Source organism: Gorilla gorilla, chromosome 6 (genome assembly GCF_029281585.2).
Source record: "Gorilla gorilla gorilla isolate KB3781 chromosome 6, NHGRI_mGorGor1-v2.1_pri, whole genome shotgun sequence".
NCBI classification, from domain to species: Eukaryota; Metazoa; Chordata; class Mammalia; order Primates; family Hominidae; genus Gorilla; species Gorilla gorilla.
The window spans coordinates 158,594,978-158,617,385 of record NC_073230.2 but is presented as its reverse complement, the minus strand read 5'-3'; the positions used below and the strand labels follow the sequence as shown (position 1 = coordinate 158,617,385).

At 45.8% G+C, this 22,408-nt stretch overlaps 1 protein-coding gene and 1 non-coding gene across 2 annotated transcripts in view; one reads left to right on the top strand and one right to left on the bottom strand.

The window, feature by feature from the left end:
* LOC101152909 (uncharacterized) overlaps nt 1-22,408 on the top strand; it is a 158,736-nt gene that overhangs the window by 53,321 nt on the left and 83,007 nt on the right. The window lies entirely within an intron of this gene.
* Nucleotides 19,258-19,329, bottom strand: TRNAC-GCA (transfer RNA cysteine (anticodon GCA)). The gene has a single exon. It is a non-coding gene; the product is annotated as a tRNA-Cys (tRNA).

The window sequence follows — 22,408 nt, the reverse complement described above, 5'->3', positions numbered from 1 at the left end:
CTATCCCACTCCCCCTGCCCCACTATCATTCCTAGCCTCGGTATCCATCACTTTACTCTCTGTCTCCATGAATTTAACGATTTTAAATTTTTTTAGGTCTCACAAATAATTGAGAACATGTAAAATTTGTCTTTCTGTGCCTGGCTTATTTCACTTAACATATTGACCTCCAGTTCCATCCGAGTTGTTGCAAATGACAGGATCTCATTCTTTTTCATGGATGAATAGTACTCCATTGTGTATACATGCCACATTTTCTTTATCCATTCATCTGATGATGGACACCTAGGTTGCTTCCAAATCTTGGCTATTGTGTATATTGCTGGGTCATATATTAGTTCTATTTTTGGGTTCCTGAGAAACCTCCAAACTGTTCTCCATAGTGGTTGTACAAGTGTGCCCTTTTCTCCACATCCTCAGAAGCATGTTATTGCCTGTCTTTTGCCTGTCAAAACTACAATGAGGTATTATCTTACCCCAGTTAAAATGGCTTATAGACATTTTAACTGGCGTAAGATAATACCTCATTGTAGTTTTGATTTTCATTTTTCTGATGATCAATGATGTTGAGCTGTATCTTTTCACATACCTGTTTGCCATTTGTATGTCTTCTTTAGAGAGATGACTATTCAGAACTTTTGCCCATTTTTCAATTGGATGATTAAATTTTTTAATTGAGTTGTTTTAGTTTCTTATAAATTTTGGTTATCGATCACTTGTTAGATGGGTAGTTTGCAGGTATTTTCTCCCATTCTGTGGGTTGTCTCTTCACTTGTTGATTTTTTCCTTTGCTGGCAAAAGCTTTTTAATCTGATGTGATCCCATTCGTCCATTTTTGCTTTGATTGCCTGTACTTGTGCAGTGTTACTTAAGATGTCTTTGCCCAGTCCAATGTTCTGGAGAGTTTCCTCAATGTTTTCTTATAGTAGTTGCATAGTTTAAGGTCTTAGAGTTAAGACTTTAATCCATTTTGATTTGATTCTTCTATATGGCAAAAGATAGGGGTCTAGTTTTGTTCTTCTGCATGTGGACATCCAGTTTTCCCAGCATCATTTACTGAAGAGACTGTCCTTTCCCTGATATATGTTCTTGGCACCTTTGTCAAAAAAGAGCTCACTGTAGATATATGGATTTATTTCTGGGTTCTGGGTTCTGTTCCATTGGTCAGTGTGTCTGTTCTTATGCCAGTACCATGCTTTTTTGGTTACTATAGCTCTATAGTATAATTTGAAGTCAGATAATATGATTCCTTTAGTTTTGTTCTTTTTGCTCAGGACAGCTTTGGCTATTCTGGGTCTTCTGTGGTTCCATATCAATTTTATAATTAATTTTTCTATTTTCATGAAGAATGTCATTGGTATTTGGTAGGGATTGCATTAAATTTGTAGATTGCTTTGGGTAGCATTGACATTTTAACAATATTGATTCTTTCAATCCATGAACATAGAATATCTTTCAACTTTTGTGTCTTTGTCCATTTCTTATATCAATGTTTTAAATAGTTTTCATCATAGAGATCTTTCACTTCTTTAGTTAATGTTATTCCTAGATATTTTATTTTACTTGTAGCTATTGTAAATGAGATTACTTTCTTAATTTCTTTTTCAGATTGTTCACTGTTGGCATATAGAAATGCTACTAATTTTTGTATGTTGATTTTGTACCCTGCAACTTTACTGAATTTATCTGTTCTAATAGGTTTTGGTGGAGTCTTTAGGATTTTCAAAATGCGAGATCATATCATCTACAAATAAGGATAATTTGACTTCTTCCTTTCTAATTTGGATGCCCTTTATTTCTTTCTCTTGTGTGATTGCTCTAGCTAGGACTTCCAGTACTATTTGAATAACAGTGTGAAGGTGGGCATCCTTGTCTTGTTCCAGATCTTAGAGGAAAGGCTTTCAGATTTCCTCATTCAGTATGATACTAGCTGTGGGTCTGTTGCGTATGGCTTTTATGGTGTTGAGGTATGTTCCTTCTATACTCGGTTTTTTGAGGGATTTTATCATGAAGAGATGTTGAATTTTATCAAATGCTTTTTCAGCATCAATTGAAATGATCATATGTTTTTTGTCCTTCACTGTAGATATGATGTATCACATTGATTGATTTGCAATATGTTGAACCATCCTTCCATCCCTGAGATGAATCCCACTTGGTCATAATGAATGATTTATTTATTTATTTATTTGAGATGATGGTCACTTTGTTACCCAGGCAGTAGTGCAGTGGCATGACCTCTGCTCACTGCAAACTAGACTTCCCAGGCTCAAGTGATTCTCCAGCCTCAGCATCCCAAGTAGTTGGGACTACAGGCATGTGCCACCAAAGCCCAACTAATTTTTATGTTGTTTTAGAGACAGGGTTTCACCATGTTGCCCAGGCTGGTCTCCAACTCCTGAGCTCAAAGTGATCCACCGACCTTGGCCTCCCAAAGTGCTGGGATTACAGGCATAAGTCATTACGCCTGGCCTGAATGATGTTTCTAATGTGTTGTTGAATTCGATTTGCAGTATTTTGTTGAAGATTTTTTAAATCAATGTTCATCAGAGATCTTGGCCTGTAGTTTTCTTTCTTTTTTTTTAATGTGCCTTTGATTTTGGTATCAGGGTAATTCTGGCCTCATAGAATTAGTTTGGATGTATTCCCTCCTCTATTTTTTTGAATTGTTTGAGCACGATTCATATTAATTCTTCTTTAAATGTTAGGTAAAATTCAGCAATGAAGCCATCAGGTCCTGAGATTTTTTTTCCTGGAAGATTTTATTACAGCTTCAATCTCGTTACTTATTATTGGTCTGTTCAGGTTTTGGATTTCTTCTTGGTTCAATCTTGGTATGTTGTATGTGTCTAGGAATTTATCCATTTCTTCTAGGTTTTCCAATTTATTGGCATATAGGGTTAGGTTAGGGTTAGGCTCATGTGAGCCTAAAGGCTCATAGTAGCCTTTATGATCCTTTGGAGTTCTACAGTATCAATTGCAATGTCTCCTTTTTCATCTCTGAGTTTATTTATTTAGATCTTCCCTATTATTTTTCTTAGTGTTGATAACAGGCCCTCAAATCTGGCCATAAACTGGCCATAAACAAAATCTCTGCAGCACTGTGACATGTTCATGATGGCCATGACACCCATGCCAAAGGTTGTTGGTTTACCAGAATGAGGGCAAGGAACACCCGGCCCACCCAGAACAGAAAACCTCTTAAGGCATTCTTAAACCACAAACAATAGCATGAGCAATCTGTGCCTTAAGGACATGTTCCTGCTGCAGATAACTAGCCAGAGACCATCCCTTTATTTCGGCCCATCCCTTTATTTCCCATAAGAAATGCTTTTAGTTAATCTATAATCTATAGAAACAATGCTTATCACTGGCTTGCTGTCAATAAATATGTGGGTAGATCTCTGTTCGAGGCTCTCAGCTCTGAAGGCTGAGACCCCTGATTTCCCACCCCACACTCTATATTTCTGTGTGTGCATCTTTAATTCCTCTAGAGCCACTGAGTTAGGGTCTCCACAACTAAGTTGGTCTCGGCAAGTGGCGCCCATATGTGGGGCTCGAACCCAGGTGGAAGAGTCACCAGAGCGATGGTTGGAGAACGTGGAACTAAGCTGGAGGACACCTGAGTACTCTTAAGCAATCCCTGTGCTGAGGAAGAAGGGGAGCTTGGGAGCATCAGGGTAACAATGGGACAAGTGTGGGCTCTGGTTCGTTCTACCTTGAAACCTTTCCACACTGATGATCAGGAAGAAGAAGAGTATAATTAAGTAACAGAGCAGATTTGTTTGCCAGCTAAAGGTAAAGTGGCAAAGGAGGAAGAGGTTCATCCCTACCCTTCTGCACCCCCTCCTTATTTTGAAGAAAAAGAGTGGTGTGATCCTCCAGATCTTTCTTTTCCAGAGGACGCTGGTTGAAAAGTAGTTGCCCCAGTGACTGTTCGAGCAGTGCCTCGAGCAACCACTCTCAGTTCTATTGAGGCAGGAATTCAGCAAGCTAGAAGAGAGGGTGATATAGAGGCCTGGCAGTTCCCTGTTAGAATATACCCCCCAGATCAACAGGGAAATATTATAGCTACATTGAGCTTTTTCCTTTTAAATTACTCAAAGAATTTAAACAAGCTATTAATCAATATGGACCAGGTTCTCATTTTATAATGGGACTGTTAAAGAATGTTGCTGTTTCCAGTTGGATGATTCCTATTGACTGGGATGCTCTTACTCGAGCTTGCCTAACTCCTTCCCAGTTTTTACAATTTAAAATTTGTTGGGTAGATGAGGCTTCCATTCAGGCTGCTCACAATGCCCAGGCCCAACCTCAAATTAATATAACTGCAGACCAACTTTTGGGGGTCAGTGGCTGGGCTGGTTTAGATGCACAAGTGGTTATGCAGGAGTGTGCATTTGAGCTTGGGAAAAAATCACTTCAGGTGGAGAACAATACCCTTCCTTTAGTGCTATAAAACGGGGACCAAAAGAACCATATGCGGATTTTATAGCTCGGTTACAGGAGTCTCTTAAAAAGGTGATTGCAGATTTGGCTGCTCAGGATATAGTGTTGTGGTTATTAGCTTTTGACAATGCTAATCCTGAGTGCCAGGCTGCTCTGCGACCTATTAGAGGGAAAGCACACTTAGTTGATTATGCCAAGGTCTGTGATGGTATCAGAGGTAATCTGCATAAGGCTACTCTGCTAGCCCAGGCAATGGCAGGACTGAGAGTGGGTAAAGGAAATACTCCATTTCCTGGAGCTTGCTTTAACTGTGGGAAGCACGGTCATACTAAAAAAGAACGTAGAAAAACTCAGCAAGTCAGACCACCAGATAGGAGAAAAAAGAAAACTGCTGAGCCTGAAATATGTCCAAAATGTAAAAAAGGAAAACATTGGGCTAATCAGTGTCACTCTAAGTTTGATAAAGATGGGAATCTGATTTCGGGAAACGCCATGAGGGGCCCATCCCGATCCCCATTCCAAACTGGGGCATTTCCAGCTCAGGCCATTTCCTCACCCCTGTACAATGTCTGTCCCCCACCACAGCTGGTAGTGCCACAGTAGATTTATGCTGCACAAAAGCTGTGAGCCTTCTACCTGGGGAACCCCTGCAGAAGGTCCCAACAGGAGTCGGTGGACCCTTGCCAGTGGGGACGATAGGATTACTTCTAGGAAGGTCTAGTTTAAATTTAAAAGGAGTACAAATACATACAGGAGTCATTGATTCAGATTATAATGGGGAAATTCAAATTGTTATTATCTACTTCTGTTCCCTGGAAAGCAGAGCCAGGAAAGCATATAGCACAGCTCCTAGTTGTGCCATATGTGGAAATGGGGAAAAGTGAAATTAAACAAACAGGAGGATTTGGAAGCACAAATAAACAAGGCAAAGCAGCTTATTGGGTGAATCAAATTACTGATAAACGTCCTACCTGTGAAATAACTATTCAGGGAAAGAAATTTAAAGGTTTGGTAGATACAGGAGCGGACATTTCAATCGATTCTCACTGGCCATTTGCATGGTCAATTCAACCTGCTCAATTTAACATAGCTGGAGTTGGTAAAGCCCCTGAAGTATATCAAAGTAGTTATATTTTGCATTGTGAAGGGCCTGATGGACAACCTGGGACTATTGAACCAATTCTAACTTCTGTAACTATAAATTTATGGGAAAGAGATTTATTACTACAACAATGGGAAGCACAAGTTCTAATTCCAGAGCAATTATACAGCCCTCAAAGTCAACATATGATGCATGAAATGGGTTATGTCCCCGGTATGGGACAAGGAAAAAAATTTGCAAGGTTTGAAGGAACCACTTCAAGCGGAAAGACAAAGTTCCCACCAAGGTTTAGGATATTATTTTTGGTGGTGGCTATTGTTAAGCCTCCAGAACCTATACCTTTAAAATGGTTAACAGATAAGCCAATTTGGATAGAACAGTGGCCGCTAAGTAAAGAGAAACTGGAGGCTTTAGAGGACTTAGTTAATGAACAATTAGAAAAAGTGAGAGACAAGACTAGCTGGATTTCCTAGGCTGACTAAGAATTCTTGAGCCTAGCTGGGGAAGGTGACCGCACCTACCTTTAAACACAGGGCTTGTAACTCAGCTAACACCCGACCAATCAGGTAGTAAAGAGGGCTCACTAAAATACAAATTAGGCTAAAAGCAGGAGGTAAAGAAATAGTCAAATCATATATCGCCTGAGAGCACAGGGGGAGGGACAATGATTGGGATATAAACCCCAGGCATTCAAGCTGGGGGTGGCAAGACCCCATTTGGGGACAACCCACTTTGGGAGCTGTGTTTTCACTCTATTAAATCTTGCAACTGCAAAAAAGAAAGAAAGAGAAAGAAAGAAAGAAAGACAGAAAGAAAGAAAAAGAAAAACACTGCATAGTGCCCTGATGATCCTTTGCAGCCCCAGTGAATGTTTGGCTTCAGCCTCGCTGTCATCACTCCCACAGTTCCTTGCCTTCATCTGCTACACCCTTTTAGATGATCGTCCTTTCCCTGCATCCTCAGGATCTGTGTGGTCTTTGGGTCTTATAGTAGAAATTTCCAGGGGAAAGGTCCACAGAGGCAGAGATCCTGGTCCTAATACAGAGGATACTGGAGGCCTGAGCTTTGGGGCTCATACAGCCAGCCTTTGTGCCTGGCCCTGGCTCTTCCAGTTGTGTTGAGCTACTAGTTTGTGGCCTGCATGAGGCTGGGACCCCTCTGGTAAGGTGTCTTCCTTTTAAAGACAAGGACTAGTAAATGAGGAGCTGGAAAAAGAGCCAAAAGTTAAAAAAAATCTAGGACTAAGCCCAAAGTACCCCACTGTGCAGAGGATGAAAGTGAAGTGGAGAGAGAGTATGGGAAGTTTGTTAGAGAAAGTGAAATTTAGGAGACAAAGAGAGATGAAGCTTCCGACTCTAAACAATTCTGCAAATGGTTGCCCCACACAGGGACTGAGGAAGAGGCTGCAGGATTCTAGGCAGGAAAGATTTCTAGAAGTCCTCTGATAGGTCCATGGGGAAGAACAGGGTAAATTCAAAGCCAGATAGAGGTCTGTCTGAATGAGGTCATTTGCCAGTGGTTCACTGAAAATGATGAGAAATTACAATGTCTATTAGATCCTTGGGCGTGGGAACATAGGTGAAACAGTGTCAATCAGGAAAGTCTAAACAGATGAGAAGGCACCTTTTGAGGGCAGAGCATCTGGCTGCATATCAAGTAGTCCCTGGTTCAAGATGGTGTCACTTGTTGGCCCTTCCTTTCACTCTGCCCACGTGTTTGCAGTCACTCCGTCCTGTGTCATGTCCCAGTGACCACAGATTTCTCTGATTCTCCACTTCTCCACTTTTCCATGGATTGGATCCTGTCTTCTGGTCACTACTACCGTCTGACACATCGTGGGATTCAGCAAATGGAGGAGAAGAGGAAAGAAGAGGAAAGGAAAAGGCAGTTCAACTCCTGCCTCAGAGTGTTCAGTGCAAAGAGGCCCTTTATCATGAATGTGGATTCTAGTCATGACTTGGTCATTAATCAGGTGCATTTTGTTTGGGCACAATTTTAATTACTATCAGTTTTTCCAGATCTGTACCATGGAAGGGAACAGTTTAAACCAGGAGCTTCAAACTATGTGTCAGAGTGGTATAGGAGGTTTGTTAGAATCATGTCATCCAAGTTCCCTTCCCAGAGAGTGTGGCTTAGGAGTCCTCAAGTGGGGCCCAATAACTTTTGCTTTTACCCAGCTCTGCCCAGACCAGCCTCACCTCCAAAGGGTCTGTTGAGCAACCAGTTCTTTGAGTCCTGCTTCTCTAGGTGAGTCTGAAGGATGTTCTGTCTGCAAACCTGTGATTTTAATAGAATTAAAGAAGGAAGAATGCTGGTTACAAGTAGAGCTGGCAGGCAGGTGTAAAATAGGAAAGGGGTATATGGTGACAGAGCAAGTATGCATCTCATGATGGTGACAGCCAGGGGTGTGGCCATACAGGTTTATAATGGTTAGTAGAGACAAGTAAGTGGGTGGGGGTATAACTCAGGGGTAGAGCATTTGACTGCAGATCAAAAGGTCCCTGGTTCAAATCCAGGTGCCCCTTCTCTAGTTCACCTTTCTTTTCTTTTTGAGATAGAGTCTCACTCTGTTGCCCAGGCTGGAGTGCAGTGGCGCAATCTCGGCTCACTGCAATCTCCTCTCCTGGGTTCAAGCGATTCTCCTGCCCCAGCCTCCTGAGTAGTTGGGATTACAGGCGCGTACCACCATGCTCGGCTAATTTTTGTATTTTTAGTAGAGATGGAGTTTCACCATGTTGGCCAGGCTGGTCTTGAACTCCTGACCTCAGGTGATCCGCCCCCCTTTGCCCCCTCAAAATCATGAGATTACAGGCATGAGCCACCACACCTGGCCCCCTATTTCCTTTTCACTCACTGAACATGATACGGTGTTCTACTCTTAGCTTTTCTTCAACACATGGATCCATTCTGCAAAGCAGGAGAGAGAGGAGGCAGGTCAGGTCTTCACTAGAAAGCTCCCCCTGACACCTGAAGCTCCAGAGAAACCCAGTTTCTTGAGAGCCAAATCAGTGCTCATAGGTCTGGGGTGAACTTTTTTTTTTCTTGCATATCTCAACCCTCTTAATTTCATTTGGGGAATTCACAATTGTGTAACTCTTGGTGGAAGACAAGATCCTGTCTCTGGTTAAGGAAAACAATAAGATCAGATATTTCCTCCCCCCGATTGTTGGTGTGTGAGTCGTGGTTCTTCAGAGAAAATAGAACCAACAGGGTGCATGCATGTGTGTGTGCGTGTATATGTAGAGATTTTAAGGAGTTGGATCATGCAATTGTGGGGGCTGGCAAGTCTGATACAGGACATGGCAGCAGGCTGGACTTGCAGGAAAGAGTTGAGGTTGCAGCTCGAGTCCGAAGACAGCATGGGGGCAGAATTCCTTCTCAGGGGACAGCAGACATTTCTTCGTAAGTCCTTTATCTGATTGGATGAGGCCCACCCACAATTTGGAGGGTAATCTACTTTACTCAAAGTCTATGGATTTAATGTTAATCACCTCTAAAAAATACTTTCACAGCAGCATCTAGATTGGTTTGGACAAATGTCTGGGAACCATGGCCTAGCCAAGTTGACACATTTAAAAACTTTTTTTTTTTTGAGACAGGGTCCTGCTCTGTCACCCAGGCTGGAGTGCAGTGGCATGGTCTCTGCTCACTGCAACCTCCGCCTCCTGGGGCTCAAGAAATCCTCCCACCCCAGCTTCCGGAGTAGCTGGGACCACAGGTGCACACCACCACGCCCAGCTAATTTTTGTATTTTTTGTAGAGATGGAGTTTCTCCATGTTGCCCAGGCTGGTCTCAAACTTCTGGGCTCAAGCAATCTGCACACCTCGGCCTTCCAAACTGTTGGAATTACAGGCATGAGCCACTGTGCCCTGCCAAGACATAAAATTAACCAGCACAATTGGTAATGGCTAATGTTTGGCCAACTATGTGCCCCTAAACATTAGACTATGAATGTTGAGTAAATTGTACATAAAAGGCAGGGCGAATTTGGAATCCATTCTGGAGATGGCAGAGCTCTGGCAATGGCAGTAGGGCCAGAGGCTGCAGCCAGCATCCATCGTGGAGACAGTGGTGGCTCCCTAGCCAGGGTGGGCTGAGGTCCTGCTTACTTGATGAGCCTGGCTCTGCAGGCTTCTCTGAAGTGCATGAGCTTCTTGCCATCCTGTCAGCGATGTCCCTGTCTCCACTCACCTTAGATGGCTTCTTCTTTAATCAAAGTGCCCTGGCTGGTACCAGGGATGTGTAAAAAGTGATTTCAGGGAAATGAAGGGAATGTGGATTGGGAATCTGGCCTCATTAAACTTGAAGGTAATGAAAATCTAGGTAGTTTGGGGGGATAGAAATCCAGAAGCCCATATCAGATTGTAGAAAAGTTGAGTAACTTTTGCCTGCAGTTCCCTCAGGGCCAATTTGTAGTTGCCAGATTATGAGTGGCCTTTGGGCAGGGTGGCTGGTCCTACCAGTTTAAACAAAGCAAACAGTCAGCTCACCTGTCACCCTGTATGATCTGTTCCACGTAGACTGAAACACAGGCCTTTTTCTGTCTGTATCACAAAACTGTCTGATGTCTTGCCACCGAATAAGCGAAACAGCTGAAAATGAGAGCCAAGGCTGATCCCTGTGGGTGCCAAACTGTGATGTCCGTGGAATTGGCAGCTTCCCCCACTCTCCCAGCTGAAAACAGGTCAGTGATTAAGAGAGTGGAACTTCAGGAATTGTAAGGTGGACTTATGGGAGCATTTGGAAGACTTGATTTATCCCAAATCACCAACTCTACCTAATGTCCAAGGCTGCCCCTTCTTCCTGCCTGAAAGCCGACCAGCCCAGAGGGAAGGGTTTTCACTGCAGGAGATCAATTTCCCCACCCCTCATTGTCTCTTGACCTACGGTGAGAGTAAGATCTCAGCTGAGCCTGGGCACCTGTTGCTGAGAGACGAAGATTCACACACCAAAATGATTTCCAACTGACTAATGTATGTCAGCAAAAACCTCAAGAACATGTGTAGATGTGGATTCTTGGAGTATTTTATAAAGTAGAAAGAGTATAATTTTAAATGAGTCTGAATTTTTTTATTAGGAGGGTACCCAATTAAAATTCTATTTAAAACACCATAGCTGGAGCAGCTGGGATAAACCTGTTTGCTCAGTTGGTGGACCTAAGCCTGGATTCACAGGAGGCCAATTCTAAATGCATTTGAGATACTAGGGATTTCTTGCTATAATGTAGAAAGAATCCATAGACTTCAGGGGGTAGGTAAGCTGGAGTGGATTTATCACATGTAACTTTCCCTGGCTTGAAAAATACATAGATGTGTGGCACTTCTACATTCTTTTTTTTTTTGGGACAGAGTCTCACTCTGTTGCCCAGGCTGGAGTGCAGTGGCACAATCTTGGCTCACTGCAAGCTCCACCTCCTGGGTTCATGCCATTCTCCTGCCTCAGCCTCCTAAGTAGCTAAGACTACAGGCGCCCGCTACCACGCCCAGCTAATTTTTTGTATTTTTAGTACAGACGGGGTTTCACCATGTTAGCCAGGATGGTCTCGATCTCCTGACCTCGTGATCTGCCCGCCTCGGCCTCCCAAAGTGCTGGGATTACAGGCATGAGCCACCACACCTGGCAGCACTTCTACATTCTTGAAAATAATTTTGGTAGCCATTCTGTGTGGACAGAGATGCTAGTGAGAGGGATGATAGTGGAAAGGGAGCCCCTGATTTCAGTGGGGCTGGGAGGATCCTAGGGTGTCAGAGGCCAAGCACTGTGATACTTCAGCCCGAAGTGAAGTTTGGGTGTTATTCTGTGGTCTGTGCCATACAGGTCTTGGCTGTGACTCATCAGTGGTGAGGATTTTAGGCCTGAGAATGGGGAGCCCATCGTGGTCCCCTGGATGCATAGACCTGAACTACCACCATAGCTGGCACAATGGAGGTTCCTGGCCTCTGACCCATTCCCCAGGTCTGAATCTGCTCAAAGAACCTGCCTTCTCTGATGGCGAGAAAGCCAAGCTTGAGAAAAGTACTCTGCCAAAATACCCACTCATTAACAGTGAATCCTTCTGCCTGATTTCCCATAATAGTCCCTTCAGCCATTTGGCTGGTAACTGCACTGAGGAGTGGGAAATATCCACATAATTGGGGATTATTGGTGGCTCTGCTGTATCTGTGAAGCTCCTGGAGATCCAGTAATTTGAGTAACATCAGAATATCCCAGAAAAGACCACATCCTGCACCTTGCCCTGGTTGCCACCACCATCAGAGGTGGCTTGAGAGACCACAGTTACTACCCATGGTGTGCTGCTCCCACCCGAAAGGCTTTGTATAGGGCCTAGGGCAAGAGAAACCCCTCCAGCTGGTGGCAGGGGCAGCGCAAGCAGCCCTGCCACCTGGCTGTTCTGACACAGCTGGTCTTGGGTGCATGGAGGATCTCCGGCAGATGGAGATGCTGTCTGACATCTCCAGCGAGCTTGGGTAGGGGAATTCGTCACTCAGACTTTGGTAATCAAGTGAGTGAAACACAGAAATGAAAAGAGTTTAGAGTTTATTTTGCTGGTGCGGTAGCTCTGGCATGGATCCAGTATGGAGTCACTCTCTTTTTTTCCCTACACCTTAATGCTCAGAACAGTGTGAAGTCTCTCCTCACAGCCCGTTGTGCCGGTGTGACTCTGACTAAAGCATGGCTGCCGAGTGCCTCTGGGATCTTGCCCAACTCCTAAGCCTCTTGTTCCAGGCTTTCTTTCAGTGTTAGGAACTGCCTGACAACAGTCACCTTGTCTGTTTCAGGTAGTCAAAGCTAGCTTCTGGTTTTGTACCCAAATTTTCTTTTTTTTCTTTCTTTTTTTTTTTTTTTTTTTGAGATAGAATCTCGCTCTGTCACCCAGCCTGGAATGCAGTGGCATGATCTCGGCTCACTGCAAGCTCCGCCTCCAGGGTTCACACCATTCTCCTGCCTCAGCCTCCCGAGTACTCTGGGACTACAGGTGCCTGCAACCATGCCCGGCTAATTTTTTGTATTTTTAGTAGAGACAGGGTTTCACCATGTTAGGCAGGATGGTCTCAATCTCCTGACCTCATGATCCGCCCACCTTGGCCTCCCAAAGTGCTGGGATTACAGGCGTGAGCCACCGCACCTGGCTGTGTACCCAAATTTTCTACCTGCTACATAAGTTGGTGTCAGGAGTGGGTTTCAGGCAACAGACCATTATGAAAATGGTATTGATTATCCAGACTGGCTGAGGCTAAATTTGGAGGCAATCCAGTTAATCTTTGGGCCTGGGAATATGGTATAACCTATAGCCCACACTGGCAAAATAACTAAGAAAATTACTGCTGGTGGTCATCTGGAATGAAGTGCCCACTAGGGACCAGGCTTCCAGATACACATTTGCTTCTTGTTATTGAACTGGAAGCTGGCAGTGTAGCTGATGTACTGGGATAGCTTAGAGAAAGAAACAACAAAAAGTCCAATGAAAAGAACCAAAATCTCTCCTTTCTAGCAGCCATGAGGCTTAGCAGAGAGCCAAAGGCAGTGTTTGATTCTGCAAGATTGCTCAGTTACAGCCTTCCTAGTGTGAACATCTAGGACTCTGGGCCGGGTGCGGTGGCTCATGCCTGTAATCCCAGCACTTTAGGAGGCCAAGGTGGATCCTTGAGGTCAGGAGTTTGAGATTAGCCTGAACAACATGGTGAAACTCTGTTTCTAGTAAAAATACAAAAATTAGCTGAGTGTGGTGATGGACACCTGTAATCTCAGCTATTCAGGAGGCTGAGGCAGGAGAATTGCTTGACCCCAGGAGGCAGAGGTTGCAGTGAGCCGAGATCATGCCATTGCACTCCAGCCTGGGTGACAGAGCAAGACTCTGTCTCAAATTAATTAATTAATTAAAAAGAAGAACATCTGGGGCTTTGATCTGGAAAGAGTGAGACCCCCAGGAATGGTCACGGGGATCCATGGAAGATGTGTAGAACCCAAACTATACCTAACATGAAGTCTTCTGCACCTCCTCTGCCAGCTAAAGACAACCCTGCTTCTCCTGCTGCCCCTGTTCCAGCGCTGCTCCGCCTCTTACCTCACCACACCCTCCGTTTTTCTTTTGATCTATAATTTGAGAAAATCTTAGCATACCAACAGAGTCAATTACAAAGTCACACCTTGAAGGTAGAGGCTTCAACACAAAAATAATCACGACTATTCTGATTTATGGCACCAAAAATCTGGGGAATGTGTGCAGAAGTGATTTCTCGACAGCACTTGTCTAAGGAGGGTGGAAACAGTTAAATTCTACTGCATTTAGTGCTCTTGAATTCTGCATTTGATGTCTTACTTGGAGCAGCTGGGGATTATTTTATTATTTGCTCAACTTGCTGATTAAAATCAGAAATCAAAATTGTTCAAAGACAGATGAAATTGAGATGCCAGCAAACCCCTGAACAGTAACTCTAGACTTTTTTTTTTTTTTTTTTTTTGAGAGGGAGTCTTACTCTGTCACCCAGGCTGGAGTGCAGTGGCGCGATCTTGGCTCACTACAACCTCCGCCTCCCAGGTTGAAGCGATTCTCCTGCCTCAGCCTCCCAAGTAGCTGGGACTACAGGCGCACACCACCACGCCTGGCTAATTTTTGTATTTTTTAGTAGAAGCAGGGTTTCACCCTATTGGCCAGGCTGGTCTCCAATTCCTGACCTCGTGATTCGTCCGCCTCATCCTCCTAAAGTGTTGGGATTACAGCCAGTGAGCCACTATGCCTAGCCAACTCTAGAGTTGAAGAGACTGGAAAGGTCAAATGTACTAAATTCATGTGACATGCCGTCACTCCCAGCCCCATAGCTTCCACCAACACAATGGTTAGGAGAAAACCCCTTCAATACATTATTTAGAAGCACTTTATTTACTGGAGCTCTGGCATCTTCGAAAACCATTTTAATTGCATGTCTTTGTCAACCAGTGACAGACGCTATAGCTAAAATGAATTCTCTACTTCAAATTGAGGATGAAGGGGAAGAGGCTAGAAGTTGCCCTTGACCACCACATGTTGGGTGGCAGTGGCTGCCTTCATAGCTTGCAGAGCCACACACAGTGTCCGTTCAAATGGTCTTCTCATGGAGTTCTCAGCACCTACACAGAATGTGTGTCTATGCAGCTTCTTTTTTTTTGAGACAGTCTTGCTCTGTCACCCAGGCTGGAGTGCAGGGGCGCGATCTCCGCTTACGCAAGCTCTGCCTCCCGGGTTCACGCGATTCTCCTGCCTCCCGAGTAGCTGAGACTACAGGTGCCTGCCACAGCACCCGGCTAATTTTTTGTATTTTTAGTAAAGACGGGGTTTCACCGTGTTAGCCAGGATGGTCTCGATCTCGTGACCTCGTGATCCGCCCACCTCAGCCTCCCAAAGTGCTGGGATTACAGGCGTGAGCCACCGCGCCCGGCGCAGCTTTTTTTGTTTTTACAAAGAGCACTACAATGACCAACCATGTATGTACATTTTTACACACTCATATGAGACAAAGCAAATGCAGATATTTAAACATTTTTATTGCCAAGCAGCCTTCCAGAAAAGATACCCCAATTGCAATTCATCCCAGCAGCCCCGTATGAAAGTACCTACCACCTTTTAAAGAATTACAATAATTTTGATATAAAAGGAAGATAAATTCAGGGATATGCCTGCTGTTAAATTCAAAATTCTTATGCTTACAGAACAGGACAGGGGACACTGCTAAGGGAGAAAGGCAGCTCCCAACAGAAAGGGAGCTGACGGGACAGCACCAAGGAGCTGGGCCTGGGTCAACCCTGTGGCAGCAAGCACTTCAGTCCTCTGCCCAGGGCTGTGCATTTTAAGTTTGGAAGAATAGAAACAGACCTCTGAACAGGAGTTATTTTGCTGGTGTGATTATAGGAGTATTTGTTTTCTTCCTGACTTTTATTTGTGTTTCCTAAATGTTCTATGTATTTTTAAGTCAACAAGCATTTGTTGAGAATCTATAATGTACTCAAGAAGAGGCCAGGAGGTACTGACATGAGATTTTCAAGAAAACTAGTATTTTTTATTTTCTTCTTTCTGTCTTCTTTTTCTTTTTTCTTTCTCTCTCCCTTTCTTCTTTCTTTCTCTTTTTCTCTTCTTTCTTTCATCTTTTCTTTCTTTTTCTCTCCTCTCTTCTTTCTTTTTCTTTCTCTCTCTCTCACTCTTTCTTTCTTTCTCACATGGAACTTGTCTGTGTAATAAGAATTATTGAATCCATTCCTAACAGATCTTTGCCACATCATCAGTAGCCCCCGGGGTGGCTGAGATCCTGGCATCCATCAGGCGTCTTAGGTGCTCGGATGGTCTGGCAGTGGCATCCCTCACTACAGGTTTGCCTGACAGAGAAAAGGTGCACACCCTTCATTGTGGTCTGTCCTGCTGCCAGGGAGGCCAGGGCTTAGGCAGGACAAAGAGAGCGTCCTTAGTCCTAGTTCAGAGGCCCTTAGGGCCTGGTCTTTAAGTCCTCCAGATATCCAGGCTTGGTGCCTCCCCAGCCGTGCTGACCTGCCAGTGTGGGGCCTCCTGTGAGAGATGGGGCTGCATCTTGGCCCAGCATGGAGATGGCAGCCTTTCTGGACAAATGTCTCCCACAGTGTCAAGCAAGTCTCTGCAGACCCTGCCAAGTCTTGGCCATAGGATGAGGGAAGAAGACCGCAGAGGAGTATATGGTAGAGAAACCCAAAAGCGCATCCAGTGGTCCTGGGGTGAGGGAAGTGGTGGTGACCCCAGAGGGGTACTGAGGGAGGGAAACCTCAGGTCAGGGCGGAGGAGACTTCTGGAGTTCACAAGAAGCACAGGACAGGGTGAGCTCATGGCCCAAAGAGGCAGTGTGTAGTGAGATCAATCTGCTGGGTGCCAGGGGTAGACTAAGAGCTGCAAATGGAAGTTACAGTGTGCTGGAGTCTGTGGGTGAGGCCACAGTGGTCAATATGCTAAACCTAAGTTACAGCAGAGAGAAAATGTAGCTCAGGAGTAGAGTATTTGACTCAGATCAAGAGGTCCCTGGCTCAAATCCAGCTGTCCCCTAGCTCTTTTGCTTTTATCCCCTGAGCCAGCTGTTGTTCTGAAAACTTAGGAGGAAGGCAACGGGTGCTGCCACCCAGCCCGCTGGTGCTGACTCAGTCCCTCTCTTGTGGCTTGAGGTGGATGTTTGTATTATTATATGACTTTAGGAACCCAAAATAATGTGAGTCTTGGGGGAAAGCATAGCTCTGCAACATGCTACATCAAATAGGTGTGCCAAATACTCCCACCTCGACCTCAGGTGGTAAGGGCCTGCTCAGATGTTGAATGTGGACTGGACGATGTGCAGGGCAGGGCTGATAAACTGCATCCCAAGATGGCAGAGCTCTGGTCTAGCAGCAGGGCTAGCAGCTGCATCCAGCATCCGGCAGGGCTGCAGTGACCCCTGGCCAGCACGCTCTCTGCTGTGACCTTGCCGTGATTCTAGGTTCACACCTTCCCATCAGTGCTGTGAGCTCCTGGTACTGTCAGCGATGGTTTCATCTGTTTCCATTAGACAAAGTCAGGTTCTAGTTTTGTGCCTGTGTCTGTGCCTAGAACAGAAATTGGTACCAGGTGTGATTTGCAAGCAAGAGATCCTCAGAGAAATGGGTATGTGGGAGGACACTGGAGTTGCCAGATCTAGTTGTACTGAAGTCAATAAAAATCCAGCTGGTTCTTCCTGGATGGGAATCCAGCAGACCAGGGCTCACAACAGCGGAAGAGCTACATACACTGGTGCCTGTGATTGGCTGCAATGGAGCCCATTGAGGGCAAGAGATCCAGCTGCCATAAAACAGGAGAAGCTACAGGTAGGGAGCCGATTCTAATGCATGGAGAACTACTAGGCTAGAGCAAAGGCCCAGCTTCTCCATGCAACGCACGGAAGGGTTCGTAGAGCTTCCAGCATTATGCTGAGAGAATCTTCTCTAAGGCTCCCATGTGTCATAGCAGAAAACCAGAGGCAAAATTGGATCTTGCAGTTGCTGCATTCAGTTAAATGCACAGCCTCCCTGGGCTCTCATGTGAAGGCTGGGGCATTTTTCAGGAAAGAACACCAATCCAAGAACTGTAGAGAGAATTTACGAGAAGATGTGGAGAATTCACAACAAACATCCAAACAAACTCCAAACTCTGCCAAATCTCCATGACAGCAAAAGCAGCCTCCTCTCCCAGCTGATGAAGTGTCTCATAGAACTCCCAGCAGCCCTGGCCGCTGCCCACCAAATGCCAAAGCTGCCCACTCACTGTAGTAACAGAAAATATCTAGGGGCTTTCCCACCAATCGGGACCCCTGTGCCACAAGTCTGGAATCTACGTGGCCTTTGACTACAGCAAGGGACAGCACCAAAGTGTCCCTGTGGATGTGTCTTGCCAGGGAAGGTGCCCGGTTTGCCTGTGTTCTCACGTGCCTGGGGCCGTGGCTCAGCCACTGGAGGGAGGGATTCCTCATCCCAGTTGAGAAGCCCCTTTGGGCCTGGGCTTTGGACCCCCAGACAGACAGGCTTACGCCCAATCCCTATCCCTCATATGTGCTGACCTGCTGAGTGACACCTTCTGAGACAACTGGGCTGCTCACCAGGAGGGCAGCTTCCACCTCCCCTAGGGTCAGCCCCGCAGTCCAAGGCCTTGAATTTGGCCTTGGGATAAAAGAGGAGGAAAAGGTAGAAAATAGAAAAAAAGGGCCGGGGGGGTGGCTTGCGTCTGTAATCCCAGCACTTTGGGAGGCCGAGGCGGGCGGATCACCTGAGGTCAGGAGTTTGAGACGAGCCCGGCCAACGTGGCAAAACCCCGTCTCTACTAAAAATACAAAAATTAGCTGGGCGTGGTGGCGCATGCCTGTAATCTCAGCTACTTGGGAGGCTAAGGCAGGAGAATAGCTTGAGCCCAGGAGGCAGAGGTTTCAGTGAGCAGAGATCACGCCATTGCACTCCATCCTGGGCTACAGAATGAGCTCCATCAAAAAAAAAAGAAAGAAAAAAGAAAAGAAAAGAAGCAAAATCCAGCCGTTGTCTAAAGGGTGAGGGTGAGGGTGGGGTGGAGGGGGTTGATTTTAGAATGAATGTCCATGAGGAAGAGGCAAAGGAAGGAGAGATGTAGTGGATGATCATTCCAGCAAGAAGTGATGTCAAAGCTTATGCACTCAGCTTGAGACAGAAGGAGGAGAACGGACCACACAGTACAGAGGAGGCTCTGGGACTCAAATGAGGGGTCAGTGGGAGAGGGATAGAGCCAATAGCCAGAGAGGGTTGGTTGGTATGAGATAGGTCTGCTAGGACATGGGACCTGACCTGGAGTAAACAGAAACTATTGTGGGTTTCAGGAGTATCCTTCCCTTGGGCAGGCCACATCCTTAAGCAGTGTCCATTGGGAACTCATCTGAAGTGGGTTTCTAGCTCAGAGGAAGAGCATTTGCCTGCAGGTCAAGAGGTCCATGGTGCAAATTTAGTGCCTCTTAGTGCTAGACTTTCAACTGGAAGTCAGTTGGGTGATTTCTGGGGACTGGGGTGGGTGGGGGAGGGGGTGCAGGCGGGCATCTCGTTGGGCCTGTTGAGGGCTCAGCAGATGGGGAGTAGGAGCAGAGGGGGCAGCAGGCCTGGTCATGTCTTGCCCAGGGTTGGGTCAATAGAGAGAGCCCGAGAGGAGCATGTAATCCAGGACCCACTTTGGTGATTAAAAGTGAAACAGGGTAGGGGGCACCTGGATTTGAACCAGGGACCTCTTGATCTGCAGTCAAATGCTCTACCCCTGAGCTATACCCCCAGGCCCAGGGAGAGGGTGTAATTAACACCCTTTTCATGTGTCGACACACCAAGAACAAGACTCAGCTCTGCAGGTTGGGATGTCCAGGCCAGTTCTGTCTCTCTGAATTCTGGCCTCCCTCCTGTCACTAACACTTCTTTTCCCATCACTTCTGTGTGGACCTGGCTGAGGACACCCTGGTGGCCTTGTTGACCTTTATAACTGGAAAGACCCTTCAAGTCATCCAGATAATCCTCTTTGACAGTAGCAGTTGTTGAGCATCATGTGAGGTGTGCTAGACTGGGGACAGAACTCTAACTGGGTGACACCACCTTCCCATGCACTGCAAGGAGGCCTAGTGCCTGTGTCTGGGACTTGTATTTGACAATACAATACTGTTCATGATAATTTGCCAAGTGATAAGCAAATTGCTTTTGTAAAAGAAAGTTACTTAAATAATAATACTCAGTATTACAAAACCATGGCACATATATACCATGGAATACTGTGTGGCCATAAAAAAAAGAATGATAATAGACCAATAGTTAATGGTAACCCCCTGGGAGCAGGTGAAGAAACCAGGGAGCGGGTGGGGGAATCTTCTCTTTTCCGATTTACATGTGATAACTCAATGTCCATGTTTCCAGCCTTCCAGGTACTGAGCCTTCTGGGTGGTTAAAAATAAAAGAGAGAAATTGATAAAATATTCCCCAGGAAGTCTTCTCTGCCTCCTGCAGCTGGCATTGTCCTAATTCCTCCTCCTTCTTCAGATCCTCCCAGGCTTTCTCTCATCCAGTTCCTCTGCCCCGTTCCTTCCAGGCAGCTCTCATCCCTCCCGGTGTTCAGCCCCTCCCCTCTGATGCTGTCACTCTTTTTTCACACAGCAGTTGTCCACTGTCCACCCGGCTGGAACATCACCATGGGGGTGGTGAGTCTGAGGGCAAAAGGCACCCACAATGGGCCAGGGGCATCCCTGCTGCCTGTGTCCTGTGCCCAGCACCCAGGCCCTGACCCCCTGTCCCTCAGCCACACTTGAGTTGAGTCCCACAGCACCCTCTTCCACACCTGCCTTCTCCACCCTGACCTACTGCCTCCCCAGAGGCCTCTCAGATGGTGAGGACCTAGTATAGTCAGGTAGTACCATGCCCAAGGAGGTGTATAAACTGTGCAGGAATCAGTAAAAATAAAAATGCCAATGCTGCCCTCCCGAGTCAGCTGGGGCTTACAATCAGGTCAAAATGATGGTGTCAGCATTATTAAAGGCAGAGAAAGGTCTTTCTAGTCATACGTCGAGGAAGATGATCAAGGAAGAGATAAGTCCCCTGCTCAGTGATAAAACCACATATACAGCAAGAGAAATAGACAAGTCGTCTTCCCTGTATGAGAGAGATGGCTGAGTTGGGGTGGGGGCAGCAGGGCAGTTGCTAGGAAGCCCTCCTGAAGAGCAAGAAAGAGAGCAACTAATGCAGCTCTTGTACGAATCCAATGGCCCCTGCATGAAGAAGGAGGAATCTGAAGGCCTCTCTGCCTGAAATGGTCCTACGACCCCAAGTACCAGGTGAGCGCCTGTCTTCTCAGTCTGGATCTCACTGTGGTGGCCCTAAAAAGAGTCAGTGACTGTCCTTAGGAGATGGCTTCCTGCATTGAGTGTGCCTGTGGAAGTAGCCAGCTGGTGTGCAGCTCATGCTGGAGCGAACATCAACAAGGAATCAACTGCACACTGTGGCCACCCTACCCCAGAGTCCCCTCTTCCTCCTACATTAGAATTCCCCTCAGAAACTGCCCTAAGCTTCCAATAGGGAAATTACATAAATTACTCAGACCAATGTGCTAACTGTAAGGAGACTAGAAGGTTAGCAATAGTTGGAGTCCTCGTACCAGCATACAGACAATTTTACATGGCATGGGAACTCCAGGCATGACTGACCTTGCCAGGGGGTGGCTCTTCAGAAAACCAGAGGTAGTAAGAAGACCTAAGAGGCCAAGGAAGTAAAAGTATAGATGAAAAGAAGGCAGTTGGGCAAATTTTCCTCTCAAATTTCCCTGCCCCACCTTCCGGAAACTATGCAATATTGTCCTCAGCAAGGAAGAAGAGAGCGGACGGGCAAGCCTCTTTTGTGATGGCAAATTCCATCTTCGTAAAAGAGAACTTGTCTCCTCTGGTGGGCATGATGTGGTGAAGACTGGCTCCAGGTGTCCCAACGTGGCAGGCTAGGGCATATCTAGGACTATCTAGACTGTCTAGATAATAGAATCTCTAGAATGATCTTCTCTCAGGGGGTCCTAAAAGGGGCTGGGAGAGTGAAACACACACAAGGCACAGACAGAGGCAGCCCAAGGAGACCACAGGGATCAGTGAGAGTTTCCTGGGGCGGGAGTCACTACCTGCCTCATCTCACTGTGCAGAAGCCTTAGCTGGGCAAAGGAGGTGAACTCCAGCACCAGCTTCTATGGCTAAAATGGACAGTAGGTGCCCTGGAAAAAGCCAGCAGGATGGCCACACTACCCAAGAGAGAGAATTTTTCACATCAGCCCCAATGGTATACACACTACTTATGCATAATAACTACCACAAATATTTTACCTTACCAGTACGCCATGAATGAAACATCACTTCCTCAAGGAAAGTGTCCTTACCTCCTGCAATCGCTTTGATATCCCAGTAATAGTCTTATAATATCCCTGCATCTTACCATCTAGTATTTCTCATATTTTCCATTTTTAACTTCTGTGAACATTTGTACATCTTGATCTATTCCTCTAGTTTCAAGAGCCCATGTCTGTTTCACTCACCATTGGGATAGGTTGTGTACGGACATGGGCTTCCACTCTGGATTAGATGGGAGTGATTGGAGGATTTCTTGCGGAGGAATGACATAAGCTGATTTCGTCCTCTGGCTGGCCTGAGGGCACTAGAGGACATGTATGGAAGCCGGGACACAAGTTCAGGAAGTTGTCACCATAACCTGGATGAGAGATGATTTCAGCTTTGTCTGATGGTGGAGGCAATGAGAAGTGGTCAGATTTTGGATATATTTTGAAGCAGTGTGAACAGGATTTGCTGATGATTTGAGAGCAGGGTGTGAGAGAAAGGGAAAAG